The following is an 8732-nucleotide window of genomic DNA, read 5'->3' on the forward strand; positions in this document are numbered from 1 at the left end:
GTATTGTGTACGGTAGAAACAAGTTGTTTTCTGTAATGTGACATTCTATAAGTGTAGCACACAAATGTCATTGAACAAATCATTGTAATGATCGACCTTCGTAAATTAAAATTGAACAAGCATTTATATAAGTCTGAAATAATTTGCACAAACATTGATAAATGGCTAAAACGATTTGCACAAACATTGACCGTGCACTTTTACAGTGATTTATACTCATGCACAGTGCGATTTTCATTCAGTTGTACCATCGCGATTTACACAATGATGTATGAAGGCTACGTCTATGCCAACGATATTTCCTAATCATTTTTATGGGGGATTGGGGTTGAGGGTTTAGGGTTTAGGTTTTGGGATTTGGGGTTTAGATTTTAGGTTTAAGGATTTTGGGTTTTACTTCAACGATACAAAATGAGTTAACTTCTTAAATACAAATCGATCTCGTTCACAAAAATAAACAAAGACATATCATTCTCACTGTAACTTCGTAACTACAAATCTACATGATTTACAACCACATTTATATACAAAAAATATTAGTATTTAGTTACAATATCTATGGGAGGACATTTTCGTCAAATGCATATCTATCTTTTAGAGACTCCCATTTTTGTAAAAGATATCACCAAAATATCCATATCGTTCATCGTCGAGTACATTTCCTGCTGCAAAACGATTTTTTATGCAACTGAGGATACATCCACTCCAAGAAAATGCGCTCACTAGTAATGGCAGCCCACTGTACCATTTTTCTTGGACTAAGGCTGATTCTTAGAGACTTTAGCAATGATGCACTCTTGAGAATATGCTTCGCAAACTTCAGCTCAGACACTGTACCATATTTGTCATGAAGTATATCGAAAATTAGGCAAATATTTTTTCAACTGTGAAGTATGGTTTGCGAACAATGGAGGGTCCAACAGTAGGAATAGATCAAATAGATGGATATCAGCATCACCCCTATCATGCAGAATATTTGTGTTTACTTCGGTATGGCAGCAACGATTGAAGATGATTATGGTCATTATACAAATCTTTTCTCACGACATGAAATAACTATGTTATCAGCATCAAACTCCATCTATCAAGCACAGGTAGAAGGAACACAAAAGAACAAAAAAGAAAGAAAAATACAAGAAATAAGAAGAAAAAAGAGAAGAAGAAGAAGACGAAGGCAGAGGAGAAAAAAGAAGAAAAAGAAGTTATGCTATCGCAGAAAAGAAAGAGGAAGAGAGTTTAATAGATTAGGGTTTTAGACCTGAACAACGGGTCGGGTCGGGTAGGGTTTTATATATAGATCTATATTAGGGTTTTACATTTTACAGGGTTTCACGCACTTGTACACAAATTGACACGATGTTTAGACTTAGTAAAGTACAAATTGATTTACATAACAGTTGCAAAATGTTATGAGTAAATCACGATATTATATATCGATATCGTTCACATAGACGAACAAAAACATATTATTATCGCAGTTACTTCATAAATACAATTAGATGTCCCGATAATTACCTAGTGGTGATGATATTTGGTTTTTTTTATGATGATGGTCATGTATTTTATCTAAGTCAAACCATTGTAGTCAGGTAAAAAGGACTAGGTTTTTTCATAAATGATTGTGGTTGTAAATCACATCGATTTATAGTTTTCAAGTTACCATGACAACGATATGTCTTTGTTAGTCTTTGTGAACGAAATCGATTTGTATTTATGAAATTACCACGACAATGATGTCTTTTGTTTGTCTTTATGAACGAAATTGATTTGTATTTATAAAGTTACATCGATTTGTATCGTTGAATTATTCTCGATTTGTTCTTTACTAAGTCTATACATCGTGTGGCTTTGTTTATTGTTTTTCTTTTCAGCCATTTATTAATCAGTCTTTTCTGCCATTGGTCTTGATGTATTGTAACTAGATACTAATATTTTTGATAAATGAATGTAGTTGTAAATAACATCGATTTGTATTTAAGAAGTTACACGATAATGATATATTTTTGTTTGTCTTTGTGAACAATATTGATATATAATATCATGATTTACTCATTGATTTATAATTATTACTAAAAAATTGTTTCTGTATAAAACATAAATCGGTATCATGTTGTAAATCACTTCGAATTTACCTTGATTTTTTTCGTTGAATTTCATGTTGATTTGTAGATGAGACAACGATTTGTCCTTGCACTTTTATCGTGATTTATACTCATGCACATTGTGATTTTCATCCAGTTGTACAAATTGATATACACATGGCAAAATATATTACAAATCGATACGAAAATGCAACACAATAACTTAAAAATTGATATTAACAAACAAAATAATATCGAACAAATCAGTATTATGTTACTATAGCCGCGATTTGCGATACATTGCATATACTGAGTAAATGGATGATACCGGATGGGGTAGAGATCCTTCCATACAATATGGATGATACATTATATGTATAATGATTTGTATATGTGAAGGCTAGATGAGACAACGATTTACACATGTGAATGATACATATTACAATGATTTATATATATGAAAGATACATTATTAAACAAAATTCATATGTGATTCCTGTATGAAAATGGCTTCATCCAAAAACTCTTTCTTAATAAGATCATTCAGTGTATAAGAATATTCGCTTCCTGTTTTGTCAAACTCTTAACAAATCCGACAATGTGGAAATTGGGTCATGCAAAGAGGCATAACAACTAACTTTATGGTAAGACTTAAACAGAATTCACACATGATTCCTATGTTCCATATCTCACTTTTGAATTGATCTAAGATTGTCATGAAACAGAATAATATAAGACACTACATTAAGTTTCACAATAAATGCAAACATCCTCTCAACATTGATTACATACCAAAAGACTTGTAAAACTAAAGTTATCATTCCTGAAAAATTGATCGAGAGGATTGAAGGTTATAACGTTGTAGTGCACGTCTGTAGGGTATTGCTGCATGATGGAAATTACACAAGTTAGATATTGATAAGCCGCACGTAATGTAATTTATATGGAAAACAATATAATGTATTACATACGTGTTCCATAGCTTTTTAGATGAAGCCATTTTTATGAACGGTGATCCACAAAAATATTAACAATTCTATTTTTGTGGCTCACAATTCATGAAAATGACTTCATCCAAAACTCTTTCTTAATAAGACCATCAAGTGTATAAGCATATTCACCTTCTATTTTGTTAAACTTTTAATAAATATGACAATGTGAAAATTGTGTCATGCAAAGAGGCATAATAACTAACTTTATGGTAAGACTTAAACAGAATTCACATGCGATTCATGTGTCCCATAGCTCGCTTTTGAATTGATCTGAGCCTGTCATGAAACAAAATAATATAAGACACTATATTAAGTTTCACAAGAAATACAAACATCCTTCCAACATTGATTACATACCAAAAGACTTGTAAAACTAAAGCTATCGTTCTAGAAAAACTGATTGGGAGGATTGAAGGTTACAACGTTAAAAATTACGTCTGTAGAAGGTTACTGCATGTTGAAAATTACACAAGTTAGATATTGATACGCTGCACGTAATGCAATTTATATGGGAAACAATATAATGTATTACATACTTATTCATGCGAAGGGCTTGATTATTTTTGCTTAGAGGTTGGTTGCTTCTTAGACCTTTTCTTGCCAACCAATTATAGTGCACCATTTGTCCTTCAACGACTGCGATCAGAGACAAGTTTTTTGTTGATACCCTTCGTTAGGTGATTTTTTCTATCATAATCTACAACGTTCACTCCTGACTTATTGAAGATGATGTTTACGCTTTGGTGTAACTTCTCATGAGTGTCAAGGGAAGCATGATTTTCACCTCTGTTGTTCGCTCCCATTTTCTTAGACTGGTCTTCATGAGCTACAATAGACTGATGGTGAATTAACTGCATATTTTTAAGTAACTCTCTTGACGCTTTTCTCATGCATACATAGGCTTCTTAACTTTTCGATGTCAAATCTGCAACATGCATAAGTGACCTACATAGTTGTTGGTAACGGGAGGCTATGTGGCACTTCTCATCAACATCAGATTGACTGACATTATCTGTATTCAGCAGTTCAATCTTTGCTTGTCTCTTCCATCTTCACATTAAATATAACTCATGTATTTCTTGTATCTTCTCTTGATTAAGTGCCTTTAATGCATGACGACATAAAATACCTTTGAATTCATACTTTTTGCACATACATTCAACTGTTCCGTTGTCAATATTGTACGTGACATGTGCATCTTGCATTTTCTGATACTCTTCGCCCTCCCATATAATATGGTATTTGTGCATATTCTCGGTTTGCACACATACTTCTATATTGCAATTCATGATATGTATAACCTCTTTCTTAATCCATTCAAATACAGTTAGTATATACAGATTTGTAGGTCGCATCAATATTTTCATGCCCAAAGTTACAGGCCGTGTATTGAAGCATTTCATATCTTATTCAAGCTTATTCTATCTAAGACCGTCTACAAATAATTCATATTGTTCAATGAAGTGAAACATTTCTAAACATGAATACAAGGTTTTCTTTAGTGTGACATGCATAGATTCAGCTCTTTGTGTGCTTATCATACATGTACAAAAGTATTGTCTTCCATATGTCAATACTCACTTCTCTTTTTCTTCATATAAATTTTGTAACCACAGACAATCATCAAGGTCGTACATCTGAATCATTTTCTCCCAATCAGACATAAAGGTGATCTCGTCTATACTCTCAAGTACACACCTTGTAAACTTTTTGTCAAACCCTATCTTTTGATTAAATATCTGTCCTATGTTCTTTGCTGCATTTTGAAAGATATGCCACAAACATAGACGGTGATGTGCATCTGGCCATACATGAGATACTTTAGCCGCAATTGCGTAATCACCATCTGTAAGTACAACTTCAGATGGCTTCACATTCATTGCCTGTGTAAATACTCTGAACAACCACTCAAAGCTTTCATTGGTCTGGTCATAAAAAAAGCGTTGCCCAATATACAACTCTGTGAGTGATGGTTCACTCCGACAAACTGCGCAAATGACCACTATTCAGTATTAATCTTTACTGTCGTATAAAAAACAAACACATCATTGAAGCATTCATAATCTACTCTTAACTTTGAATCTGCCCAAAACATATTCACAACATATCCATCTTCATTCAGTTACATTGCACTAAAGACACCAGAGTCAATGCTTGATTTCTTCTGTAAGTAATCAACTAAAGAACATATTTCTCCATTCTTCATGTTATTTGTCATCTTCCTTCTCAAATGGTTTCTTAGATCTATAGGTGTGAATGACACATTCTCACAACCATCATCTATGTGCGCGTACAAATTGTATGCCTTCCTTGGTGTAATGTCGTCGCTATCAGCTATTTCAGTAATTGCAACATGCGTTTCAATTACTTTACGATGTGACCTTAACATAGGAGTCATAAATGAAGCAGATAAATCATGGTTATGATCACTGATTAAAGTACAAACTATATATTTCTCATTTGGAAGTCTTCTTAACACCATTCTCATTGAACATCCACATCTTGAATCTGGCTTGCTCCTTGTTGGATTTCTACTTGATTTCTTCCAACTTTTCTTAGAACAAACATATGTTTTTTTCACCATGACATTTTGTGCATTTTTTGGCCAAGAATACCTTCTAACACTGAAGCCAAGTTTTAAAGCATAATCATTGTAAAATTTATATGCAACTTCCTCATTATTAAACTGCGTTCTTTCTACGAAAACATAGTCAAGTGTACTATCATGTTCATTTCAAGTGCTTGCACCTTTATCAAGTGTATTGTCATGACATCGAATTGCATTTCTTCAGTTGGAACATTCAAGTCAAGAGTGAATCCAATGCCTACACCCTTCTTATCATGTGCATCATTAGTACACATATTCACTTCTCTATAACTTTCCAATGATTGAAATAGATCATCTTCATTGCAACCAGGTGATAAGCTCACCACTGTCATAAACAAGATACCATTTTGTGTTAAACGGATACCGATAAGGTTAAACAAGTCAAAAAAACGATCGAATGGATCACAATATAAAAGCAACAATGATTTCTTATTTGCTTATACTATGCATCAAGTTGTTACTTACCATGCCAATAAAAGAAACGATTTGTCGTATATATGTTGACGATAGCGATTTAATTATATCTACGATGCTGTGAAGCAATTTCAATAGAAATTGTTAAATGAGCAGCAATTTGAATACGAAAATCACCACCACAAGCGCGCAATAATGTATTTCTGCATGCACATATTTTAAAATTTTTTCTATAAATATCTTACAAATAGATATTAGAAAATACTTAATATCTTACAAATCGATATATATATCGCATAATATATTACAAATCGATACGACACTTCAGCATAATAGCTTACAAATCGACACTATAAAACACATAATATCTTACAAATCGATATACATATCACAAAATATATTATAAATCGAAAAAGAAATTTAGCACAATAGCTTACAAATCGATACTACAAAACACATAATATCTTACAAATCGATATGCATATCGCAAAATATATTTCAAATCGATACAAAAATTCAGCATAATAGCTTACAAATCGATATTAACAAACAAAACAATATCTCACAAATCGGTAGTATGTTACTAAAACTGTGATTTGCGATACATTGCATATACTGAGTGAATGGATGATACTGGATGGGGTAGAGACCCTTTCTCGCATATGTAAACAAGCATTCTTGTCAACAAGTCCCAACATCTTACAAATATCATTAAGTTTTCAACCGTCAAAAGGACAAGATCCACCTGCAATAACAAAACAACGCTTTAATGACACTCATGATGACATACGTTCTTCAACAATAGCATGATGACATGAAAAGTTACTCACGACGCCTTAATGGCACTTATTGGAATGTTTGTGTGTCATTGCTTTCTTTCATACTGCCTAACGATAACAAAAAAAAAGAGAAGATTGTAAAAAGAGATGGCCGACAAATGCCTCTATGACGTCCACCAATGATCGAACCAGTCGATCGCGAACCCGAGAATGTTTTGTAACACAAAGCAGGAACGAGAAGGCAACAATGTATTGTAACACAAGCTAAAAAGTAAGGCAAAAACCTGGACTCGAGAGGATGACAAAGGCTGCTCTGGCGACAACAAACAAAGATAAAGGGTGCGTCGTCAAAGGGAGATTCTGTTACAGCACATGGTGCAAAAGTTTACTGCTTAGGGCGAAAACAGAACGTTTGGACTTTGAAGAGTAAACATCATCCTCAACTTTTTGGATGAAAAACATTTTTGTCCTTTTCTCGAACCGTCATTCCTTATTTTTTGAATGAAGGATATTTTTGTCATTTTCTCAAACTATCGTTTCATGACGAGAATAGCAGAAAACATTACTTAAGTCTTTGCAATCACACCAAACTCCGATGCTAAGTGATGCAGACACACACAGGAATATGAGCCCTACGTGCTTAAATACGTGCCACTCAAGGGCGTAGCTAGGATTCATGTGAGGGGGGGGGGGGCAAACATGGGTGTATCAAAAAAATTTTATTTGTGCGATAGTCGGGGGTTCGGGGGCAGCGCTCTCGAAGTTTTTTTTTTGAGATAAAATAAAAAATGGCTACAATTATTAATAAAAATCTACTTCATATGGACAAATCAAACTATTTGCTGCAGTCAGGGCTGGGCTAGGACTGGACTGGGCTACAAAAATGAATAAAAATCTATTTCATATGGAATCAGGGTTGGGCTAGGACTGGGCTTTTAAAAAAAAAAATTAACTGTTTCGGGAGGCAGGACTGGGCTACAACCCAATCCTGCCCCCTTAGCTACGCCCTTGGTGCCGCTTATTCAGACACCAAACATGCACTGTAGCAAACAATGCATCTTCGTGGGAGAACACACAACACCCTCCCGACCTTAAGGGTTTTACCTGCAGTCTGTGATGGGGGTTTTCTTGGATTATCCAAAAAAAAAGGTGACAGCCTATGAAATTTGAACCTAGACCGCCTGCCTTATATCCTACGCCTCGTACCACTGCGCCTAAATCCCTTTGGGGTAAGCTTTTTTTATGATTTCTTTGATGGGTAGTGATGGGATTGGTTAACTTAGTTCTACACCACAAACAACAAGTTTGACACCAGCCTCAACATTCTTTTCTTGGAAGGAGATAAAATCTTGATTCATAAAAGAGGCAGGTTGTTGCCTAAGTAATAAGGATCTTGTAGCTTGGTTGGCACAAAACTACTGGCCAGAAACCAATGACAACGGTCTTTTTTAACTTTAAAAACCTAGAATCTAATGCTTATTGGAATAACAGTATCCTTTTTTAACATAATCCTTTCTTTAAAAAAAAACTTACATCTTTAAGCGAGGAAAAGTATTTCTGCTGTGATGCATTAAAAAGCCTTAAAATGCATTGACATATGTTTCTGTTTAAACTGACGTTACAGCTACGGGCCATTGCACCGTTTTGCATGATTTTTTGCAGCTTGAATCCCAAAAATGACGGAGGGTGTTTTTGGTACTTACAAGAGACACAGAAAACGAAGATATGCAATGGGGAGCATGAATTAACGTGATACTGCGTAGTACATACAATACGAGAAGAAGAAAAGGGGGGGGGGGGGAGAGAGAGAGAGAGTCACTTTTTATGATGATAATTTGAGTTCCATCTTCCCGAGAAG

The sequence above is a fragment of the Nuphar pumila genome, chromosome 13 (assembly GCF_984573655.1).
Source record: "Nuphar pumila chromosome 13, dmNupPumi1.hap1.1, whole genome shotgun sequence".
Lineage (NCBI taxonomy): Eukaryota > Viridiplantae > Streptophyta > Magnoliopsida > Nymphaeales > Nymphaeaceae > Nuphar > Nuphar pumila.